This window comes from Quercus suber, unplaced genomic scaffold, assembly GCF_002906115.3.
Source record: "Quercus suber isolate HL8 unplaced genomic scaffold, Cork oak 2.0 scaffold_17, whole genome shotgun sequence".
NCBI lineage: Eukaryota > Viridiplantae > Streptophyta > Magnoliopsida > Fagales > Fagaceae > Quercus > Quercus suber.
Genome location: NW_027069482.1, coordinates 773,924 through 782,673, shown reverse-complemented (window position 1 = coordinate 782,673; position 8,750 = coordinate 773,924).

Genomic DNA, 8,750 nt, shown 5'->3' with positions numbered 1-8,750 from the left:
TATAAGTATATAGTCATGGCTCCATCAACACAACATGCAATATTGCAATTCTATTTTTCCTATTTTTGGTTTGGTTAATCCAAACTAGGGGTCAAAGATATGCAGGCAATGGAAGAAGCAGATGAAGCACTTGAAATTGGTAAGTGTGGTGTTGTAAAGTGCAAACAATTGGTAGATTTTACATTTTTTTTCCCTTATTAAACAAAGATGTGCTAAAAACTGATTTTACAAAGGTTGTGGTTGAAAACAAAAGCATTTTGTGCCTAGTACATTTATAGTACATACAAAAAGATGAGAACGAAGAGCCAAGAACAGGTTCATCTTTCGCTCCAATGATAAATGAGTTGTCACAAAATAGATCAATTTTGTTTTCACATTCAGATTCAACTCTTTTTTCTTTTTCGTTTTTCGTTTTTCCCTTATGCCTTTTTGTTGAATGGAATTTTTTTTTTTAATTTAAAAAAAGAGTTTCAACCTATAATATAAAACAGATTATCTTACAAATAGGGGACTTTGAATACTTTTTTACCAAAAAAACATTCACAAGTAAACAATTATCTGCACGGAAACCAACAAGTCACTTAAAAAGTTAATTCCATTTTCTTTAAAGTCTAAAGACAAAAAAACTAGAAAATATAACTAAAAAAAAAAAAGCCTAGTTAAATTAAATCCTCATATATGATCCTTATCACTTATCAGATTCTTTCTTTCTTCCCAATCAAACAGTTTTTACTGTTCTATATTTTCTGATTAATCCCAAATTAATCAAAATCATCAAACCATAAATATTTTTTTGTTATTAGCCGCCACAGAATATTTCCCAAATTTATAAAACCCAGATTCAAAAAACAAATTTACCTAATGACCCAAAAGTTAAAAAATAAAAAAATAAAAAACCAAAAAAAAATTTCACCAAAATTTTTTTAGCTATGGACACTCGGTTGTATAGATTTTTTTTGTTTGGATGTTTAGAAATAAATGTTAATGCTCTAATGAAATGTTGGTAACTTCATTTAAAAATTGTGTAAATAACTAAACATAACTACAAACCTTCTTATTAAGAATGTATATGTAAATAGATCAAGATCCTCTTTAAAATTCTTAAGATATTCTATCATACTCTATTGTCTAGAGCTCTTAAAAATAATGACATTTTCTTTATAATATAAAAATAAAAAAAATAAAAAGCTAAGATGTTGCCATAGCGCCGTTTCTTTCCGCTTCTACAACAAACAACAAAATGGTTGGATCAAAAGCTGCAGCTTGCAATCAAAAGATGGCACATGTGTTGTCCTTTGATTTCTTTTTTTCTTTTTTTTTCTTTTTTCCTTCTCAAAAGAGAAGTTCAGACTCAATAAAATCATGATATACCAATACCAAAATAAATAACAAATAGTACAAAGTCATAAATAGTAACAAAAATAAATTTAATAATAAAATAAGTTAGCAAAAAGTATTTTTGTAAATACACACTAGAAAACAAATAACATCTTCATTCAAAGAGTTTAAATGTACGGCTGGAACAACTAATCTAATTTTGTTAAAAATTTTTGGCTAAAAGTATGCTTAAATATACTTATACTTTAGAAAAAGTTTAAAAAAAAAAAAAAATGAAGTTTTAAAAAGTTGTACGTAAAAGATAAAAGTTAAAGGGTCATTTTGACATGTGCCCTTAGGACAATTGTTAATAATATTAGGAAAGTTTTTAACAATACTTTCATGGTAAATATAAAAAGTTGTCAGAAAAATTGATTGCTTTATCATTTTCCCATAAAATATCCATAAAAATAATTCTTAAATCAATACTTTTAAAGCATTCGTTAACATTTCTCAAAACTAAAAACTACAATTGATGCCAAACAAATTCTAAGTTCCATAAAAAAATGTAACACAACGTCATGTTTGACAGATTTGAAAATGCACGAAAAAGACTATTTGACCCAATAAAAACCAATTTCAATGGATAATTAAAAAACATATATACATGGGAAAATTTTAATGGATCACATAAGACTTAAGAGTATTAGATTATATGTTTTTATAAATTTTTTATGGGAAAAGAAAAGATTAATTTTTTTTGGCAACTTTTTATATTTCTCAAAAAAATGATATTAAAACTTTTCTAAAATAATCAACTAACAAATGCCCTAAGACCACAACAGGACTTGTATATGAGAAACACTAGGACCACATAAAGTTGCACAATTTTTGCTATAGAGTACTCTAACAACAAAAAGGATCTTAATCTTATGTGGATCTAGGTGAAAGGCTCTGAATTTGTGTATTTGTATTTGTAACAAAATCATGTAGGGTGAAAGTAACAAAAGAAACAAACACATGTATGCAAGTAAATGAATTTCAATTCACCACAAAAAAAAAATTTATTTAAAAAAAAAAAAAAAAAAAAAAACTCTGAACATAAAAATTGCTGGTAAAAATTCTCCCTCTCCAACAACAAACTTGTAAGTTAAATTCATTTTGACTTATTTCTTCTTAGTATACCAAACTTTTATTAACTTGTACATGTGACCCTTGCACTTGCAAAATAAATTCAGTTTGACTTATTTCTTCTTAGTATAATAAACTTATTAATAACTTGTACATGTGACATTTACATTTGACTAGGTAGCCTTTAGTTTGTGATTAACTTTATAATTGTTCTTTAGTTATCAACATATATATATATATATATATAAAAGCAGAGATCTTATGCGGGAGTATGAGGTCCTGCTATATGGTGCTCTATAAAAATAGTTTTTCAAAGGCATCCAGTTCACCTTTTTTGCACTCCTTCTGAAGCACTTAATGAAAACTAACCATTGGTCTTCATTCTTCCTCCTTTTCCCCCTTTTCCTCTTCTTCTTGGCCATCATTTAAGGTTTTGTCAATTATCTACTTCTTCTTGCCTTTTGAGATTCCCTACCGATACAATGTTACACCTGTTGCTCTTCCCAATTTGAAGAGTTTTGGTCCTTTCGATGACAGCCTACCATTTATAGCACATATGAGATTCACTTTCACAAGGAAATATAGACATCTATTTTAACCCACAAGCTTTAGTTGATTTGGAACTTTTTGTGATTTGTTTAAATCTTCCTAAGGGGAAGGTTTATTGATATAGCTATCAATTGCCTTTCTTTTAACTAAAAAAAAGTGCTTTCTCTTTCTTTTTCATAATGTTTAAGATTATTTTTGTTGTCATTTACAATTTCTTTCTTTTTTTCTTCACTAATTTTGCGATCTTATTTTGATGCAAAAATGCAATAGAAAAATCTTAATTCCATGTGCACAAGTAGTTTAATAGAAGTCTTGAGTGAACTATAGGATTTCTAATACATGTGGTAGAGTCATGGTTCCTACTTTTATGCTAATGGAGCTTGAGACTATTCTTCAAACTTAGTTACTAACATTTTTCTTGAATTGGGAATTATAGATCACAGAATGTTGTGATTGATTATTGAACAATTGAGAATGTTATTTGAAAGATAAAGTGGTAGATGATTCATGGATGTCAAGTTTTATTAGTAGGCAACTAAGGCTAGCACAAATGTTTATTTCAAAGAAAGAAGAAATTAGAGGGACATGATGAGATTTCATTTCCAACTTATCAAAATATCTAATGGAACTTCATTGTTACGTGTCTTGCATGCATTCTATCAACTTCATCCCAAGGCATTGAATATCACTTGCAGATTTTTTTCAATCACATTCTATCATTTAACTATATATAGAATTAGAACTTTCTCATATAGTAACTTACAACATTATCTACGCATCACGCGGGCCCTTCAACTAGTTATTATTAATTATGCCCATGCCATACACAAATATTGATAAGTAAAATTGTGGGAGGGGAAAGCCCAAAGAAGGAAGATCATCAAATGGGTTCAACCCGAGGAGTAATTAGGCCTAACTATTCATCAAATTAGGCCCAACACAATCAGGATGGTCCAGTCAATGAAACCGAGGAAGGCGGCTCGCCCAAGGGGCAAACACTTCTCGGGAGACTAAAGACAAACCACCAAGGCCATAGGGTTGAAGGCCGGCGAAGGAAGTAAAGATGTGCAAGCAATGGGAGGAGAAGACTTCTAGATAAAGCACCCATCACCTCCATATTTAATACACTGTATGAATTCAACCTGCCATATTAATGGTAGAATGGCCCTTGAATAGTGCCCTCACAGCTTGCATTCTACTCTACCACCACCAGCAAAGCAATGGTGAGACAAGTATCCAAGAAAGAATTAACGATCATCAAAGTGGAGGGCTTGGATGCAATCTTGGCAGCTATACATAGGAAGGAAGATCCTCTTGATAAGGGGATAAGGAGAGATAAAAGAAGGTAAAAATAGAAAAGAGAGAGGGAAATTAAGAATTGTGTAATCGAGAAGTGTATATCCCAAAGAACTATTGCTCCTTGGATAGTCCGAGGGAGAAATTAAATAAGAATCTTTATCTTTCTTTCTATTATTCTCTACTTAAACTGCTATCTTAGCCAATTTTCTTTCTTTAAATTACCAAGATAAGCTACTAAGGCTTGAAGGGTTGGCCTTGATAATCCACTGTTTCAAATTAATTTGTATTGGACCTCTATTCTAGCCCATTCTTATTTAGATTGGGCTAGATCGTTTGTTTTGCCCCCTACAAAAATAAATAAAACATTACTATTGAAACTTTTTTCTCGAGGAAGCATTAATATTTTTTTAGGAAACATTAACTAAGACAATATTTTTTTTTAAAGAGTTTTAACCTATAGTGTCCACTCTTGATAATAGCTCTTTATCATCAAACAAAGACATTAATCGGCTTTTACTGTAAATGAGGATTGAATCTCAGATCTCTTATTTAACTATTAAAGACTTTACTAGTTGAGCTAACTGAAACTCACACTAAGACATATATTATTAAATCATAACTGTAGGGATACGATTTGTAGCCCAAACCCAAAAGATGTGTGATGTGAGCCCAATACAATGAATTTATAGAGAATGGGTGAAAGAGTTGAGCTATTTGTGAATTGAACAATGGATAATAATGATTTAAAAGATGAATAAGTACAAAAACACACTTAAAACTCAATTAAATTGGTGTCCAAGGAGATGAATTATGAACTGAACTACTGTTCCTGAAAGCTAATACAGTCCTTAATGCTACAGTAATTATTCTTCTCTCCTGTTTTTCTATATTTTCCGATCTCTCTCTTATGGGAGATTTTTTACATTGTATAGTTTCCTTTCAGACCATATTGATCGTACACTTGTTAATCATCTAAGCTATCACTCAAGTATATCTCCCATCAAACATCTTCTTTGGCTCTCTATGAATGGTGGTGGTTGAGACTGCACTGTTTAGAGGTCTTTTCCACATAAATGCGGCCAGAAAAGTTGCTGTAGTGCATTTAATGCGGTGGTAGCAACTTTTCTTTTAGATATTTCTGTATTCTTATTAACTTTGTATATGCCTGAAGTTCATCCTTATCGTTGGAACTTCCTGGAAGGTCACCTAAATCGTCCAAGTACCTGCTTGACTGATATTCATCGTATCCAAGAAGGAGCTACTCCTCGCATTATATGCTTCCACTCTTTTTTTTTCTGTGATTTTCAACTTTGGGCCTCTCCCAATCATTTACTTCTCCTCGGACATGTCCACGTCCTCAGATAAGGCCCAAGGCCCAATATACAAATTTGGACTCTTATCCTCACAATAACTATAATAAACAACAAACTACATTAAAAAATACGGTGGGTCCGATTGCTTTGGGCCTAAGGGGAACATAATAATCCCTCAAAATCAAGGTGAACCATTGGAAACCGGCTTGAATTTGAAGACTTAACACAAAAGCTTGTTGAAAGATGACACATAGTAAAAAATTAAAGTTTCGAAATTAAGAGTATTCTAAAAATATTATTAATGGTTATAAAAAAAAAAAAAAATTTATTATGAGCCTATTATAGGAATATGAGAACATATCAAATATGGATCATATCTCAGAAGAAATCAAGTTGCACCTTAAAGGTTTTGAGGAATGTTCTGTTGGATAGATCCCCTAAAATGCTAAGAGTATCTTCAATAGACTCTTAAAAACCATATTTGGAGAGCAAATCCAAAAAAAAACAGCTGCAACAACCTCTCCAAAATGTAAAAATAGAAATAAAATAGATTAGCTACAATACTTTCTACACTTTGAGAGTTATTGTTAATCTCCTAATGAATTTTAATGACTAAAATATTCGACTCCCTCTCTCCATTAATTAAAGTATTCAACCTCTACCTCTTTTTTTGTGTGCTCATTAAGAATAAAGAGAGTTCGATTTCCGCCTACGTTGAAAACCGATTGATATCTTGGTCTAATGATAAAAAGCTATCACTAAGAGCAAATTTCATATGTTGAAATTCTCTCAAAAAAAGAAAAGAAAAGATGTAAGAAATAATGAAAAAGTAATATTTAAATATGACAAAGACTGGATAAATAGTCTGTTGGAAAATATATTTGAAAAAGTATGTAGGTAAAACTATTTACTTTTTAAACAATGTGAAAATTTGACTAAGTTGTTGGAGATGCTCTAAACTGTTCTTTGTATCACAAAAACGGTTTGTATTATTTTTTTAATGAAAATGTTTGGTTAGATAATATATATATATATATATATATATGTAATATCTAAAATGCATAAAAGAGAACTATATATATTGACATAGTCTACGTCTAATAATATAATATAAGTACGTTATTGTAACTATTGAATTAAAAAAAAAAAAAAAAAGTATATTATAAGCACAATATAAAACGTAATGGACCTAACTGAACTCGGGCCTATCTAACAATCACAAAAGAAAAAAAGTTTTCAGAAGGTCCATAACTGACCTTTGATTGGGCCAGATTCTGATAGGTCTAGCCTACAGCCTCAAATCCTAGTTTGATAAAAAGGCCCACATTTAGTCCCAGCTTGCCCATCAGAGCCCACATTTAATCTTACGAAGAAAGAAACTAAACCATTAGTCCATTACCGAATCTAGCTAGGAAACCCAAAACAACATTGCAAAATAAACTTTGGATTTGTGCATGAGAGAAAGACAGCTTTTTTTTCCCTGTCTGAAAAAGGGGAAGTATTTATTTATATTACATCAACAAACAATTTAATTTATATTAAGTGAAAATTGAAGTATCTTATTGGTATAAACCAATAGATTGCGGGCACATATCAAGTTATTTCGGTGAAGATTAAAATAAAACATATCAGTTTTTCTTTTTTTGGTGCATTAAAAGATTGAGAAGTCAATCCTTGAACATTATCATTGTTGATGTCAGAAAATGTCAACTAAACTAATAGGTTATTGGCACATATCAAGTTATTTCAAACACATGTTAAGCAACCAAAAGGTGGTTTTATAATCATCTCAATGCACGTTATGTGTAGCTTTTATTTAATGTGTATCTTGTTTGTTAGAAAATTTTATTTAATGCAATCTAGTTTATCAAAAAGAAACTATTAAGGGTGTATAATTGTCACAGCAAGTTAATAATTAAAACCCATTTGGATAGAAAGAAATATTAAATACATGAGAGATGGTTTGTATAAGTAGAGTGTATAGACATGGCTCCATCAACACAACATGCAATATTGCAATTCTATTTTTCCTATTTTTGGTTTGGTTAATCAAAACTAGGGGTGAGAGATATGCAGTCAATGGAAGGAGTAGATGGAGCACTGGAAATTGGGTAAGTGTGGTGTTGAAAAGTGCAAATGATTGGTAGATTTTACAAAAAAATTTCCCCCTTATTAAACAAAGATGTGCTAAAAATTGATTTTACAAAGGTTGTGGCTGAAAACAATAGCATTTTGTGCCCAGTACATTTATAGTACATATAAAAAGATAAGAACGAAGAGCTAAGAACAGGTTCATCTTTAGCTCCAATGATAAATGAGTTGTCACAAAATAAATCAATTTTGTTTTCACATTCAGATTCAACTCTTTTTTATTTTCTTTTTCTATTTCCCTTATGCCTTTTTGTTGAATGGTATGGTTTTTTTTTTTAATTAAAAAAGAAATTTCAACCTATAATATAAAGCAGATTATCTTACAAATATGGGACTTTGAATATTTTTCTACCAAAAAAACATTCACAGCATGTTAAACCACAAGTAAACAATTACCAGCACAGAAACCAAAACAAGTCATCCAAAAAGTCAATTCCATTTTCTTTAAAGTCTAAAGACAAAAAAAAGAAAAACTAGAAAACATAACTAAAAAACAAACCTAGTTAAATTTAAATCCTCATAAATGATCCTTATCACTTATCAGATTCTTTCTTTTTTCCCAATCAAATAGTTTTTACTGTTCTATATTTTCTGATTAATCCCAAATTAATCAAAATCATCAAAACATAAATATTTTTTTTTCTTAATTAGCCGCCAGAATATTTCCCAAATTTATATAACCCAGATTCAAAAAACAAATTTACCTAATAACCCAAAAGTTAAAAAATTAAAATAAAATAAAAACCCCAAAAATTTTTTTTTTTCACCAAAATTCCAGGGATTGTGTGTGTTTTGTTTTTGTGTCCCCCTTCTTCCTTCCTCTCCCTCACACACTCTCTCTAACCCTTCTTCCTCTTTCACTCACATAAGCGAAAACAAATCCAAAAAAAAAAAAAAAAAAAAAAAACAACAAAAAAAACAAAAACAAAAAACCTCAGACACAGAAACATTAGATAGAACAACATTCATTCATAAAAAAAAAAAAAAAAA